Consider the following 2,231-nt stretch of genomic DNA (forward strand, 5'->3'; position numbering starts at 1 on the left):
ACTTTGTTGCCCAGGCCGGAGTGTGGTAGTGCGATCTTAGCTCACTGCAACCTCTGCTTCCTAGGTTCACGAGATTCTCCTGCCTCAGCCTCCTGAGTAGCTGGGACTACAGGTGCCCACCACCATGCCCAGCTAATTTTTTGTATTTTTAGTAGAGATTGGGTTTCACCATATTGGACAGGTTGGTCTAGAACTCCTGACCTCAAGTGATCCACCCTCCTCAGCCTTCCAAAGTGCCCAGCACACCCAGAAAGGACTTAAGTTTGCAAATACATGATATTTTTGTGCAGTTTAAATAGCTCTAGAAAAAAGCAACTCTAGGCCGGGTGCGGTGGTTCACGCCTGTAATCCCAGCAATTTGGGAGGCCAAGGTGGGTGGATCACTCAAGGTCAGGAGTTCAAGGCCAGCCTGGCCAAAATGGTGAAACCCTGCCTGTACTAAAAATACAAAAAATTAGCTGGATGCAGTGGCGGGCACCTGTATCCCAGCTCCTTAGGAGGCTGAGGCAGGAGAATCGCTTGAATCTGGGAGGCAAAGGTTGTAGTGAGCCTCGATGGCCACTGCCCTCCAGCCTGGGCTACAGAGCAAGACACTGTCTCAAAGAAAAAAGTCCGTTCTGGGTAGAATGCAAATGGTTTTGAGCAGTCTCTATATTTTTCATTAATATCTCTGTATTAGTCTGTTTTCACATTGCTGTAAAGAAATAACTGAGACTGGGTAATTTTTAAGAAAAGAGGTTTAATTGGCTCACAGGTCTACAGGCTATACAGGAAACACAGCAGCATCTGCTTCTGGGGAGGCCTAAGGAAGCTTCTAATCATGATGGAAGGCAAAGCGGGAACAGGTGTATCATGTGGTCAAAGTCAGGAACAAGAGAGTAAGGGGGGAGACACTATACAGTTTAAAACAACCAGAACTCATTATCTCGAGGAGAGCATCAAGGGGGATGGAACTAAATAAACCATTCACAAGAAATCCACCCTCCATGATCAGTCACCTCCCACTAGGCCTCACCTCCAACATTGAGGATTACATTTCAATGTGCAGTTTGGGTGGGGACACACATCCAAGCTATGCCATTCTCTGAATGACAATACCTCATCATTTTGCACTCCCTCCTGCCTCACTGCAAACCCCTGCTGCCCCCTCTACAGTGCTCCCCACACCTACACTCCCCCTCCAGACTCCTCACCCCAGCTCACTCTGGCCCAGCCCTCATACCTGCTTTGGTCTGCTGTGCCTTGTTCTGCTCTCTTCTCCCAAGTCATCAGGCTGTCTTTTCCTTCCACATTGTGTGCTATGGAACTCCTGCTCTGTTGTTTTTCTTTAAAATTGTTTCAGTGGCTTACATGGTCTACAGAGCTAACTCACTGGCAGTTAGTTTCTAGTTAGTTTCTATGTTGGATACTGTGGAATGCTCTCTATAGATGTTTCACTGTTAGGAATTAGGATTGGAAATATAGTTATGTCCTTTGGGTATGGAATATTTGGGTTTGTTGAATTTTCTGGACAACTCAGGGTTAATCTGAAATACAGTAAGTCCTTCCATAATGTTTTTAGATTCTTGGAAACTGACTTTAAGTGAAATGACACTTAAATTTCAATATTCAATTTTAAACCAACTATAACAAAACCAATTTTTTTTTTCACTTAATGTTATAACAAAATGATGTTGAAGGAAATAACATTATTTGAAAAGGTCATGTCACTTGAAGTCACAGGTTCCAAGACCCCTATGATGATGTTAAATGAGGACTTACTGTACTTTCCTCCCTTACCTTTTTTTTGTTGTTGAAACATATATACATAGTCCCCCATTACTGTGTGTATACATATATATGTATATATGTATCTTTAGAAATTGGATTCCATTGTCACAAAGTCATTGTTCTAAATTGCTGTTAGGATTTTTGCAAGATATGAAAGATTACAGGAGACTGAATGTGAACCAACCTTATTACTTCACTAGCTTCTTTTCACTGAATCCCAGGCATAAACTAATTTATGAGATTTTCCTTGTTTCTTTCTCAGTTAGTTAAAGTGCAGAGAAAATGATCAGATTGAGTTAAAGTCCTGGTTTGTTGATCCCAGTAGTGAATCAACAAATCAAGTCTTACTCTATCATTATGTGCTGTCTCTTCTCATATACAACATGGCTCTCAGTTTAAATTTCAGCTTTTAGCAAAAGGAAAGGCAATGTAAATTTATTAATCCAGGTTCTTTTAGGAAT

General features: G+C 41.8%; 1 protein-coding gene across 4 annotated transcripts in view; it reads left to right on the forward strand.

Annotated features, from left to right (window-relative positions):
- The window catches only part of ENOPH1 (enolase-phosphatase 1), a 38,355-nt gene that overhangs the window by 22,521 nt on the left and 13,603 nt on the right, over nucleotides 1–2,231 (forward strand). The window lies entirely within an intron of this gene.

Source organism: Cebus imitator, unplaced genomic scaffold (genome assembly GCF_001604975.1).
Source record: "Cebus imitator isolate Cc_AM_T3 unplaced genomic scaffold, Cebus_imitator-1.0 Scaffold64, whole genome shotgun sequence".
Classification (NCBI taxonomy): Eukaryota; Metazoa; Chordata; class Mammalia; order Primates; family Cebidae; genus Cebus; species Cebus imitator.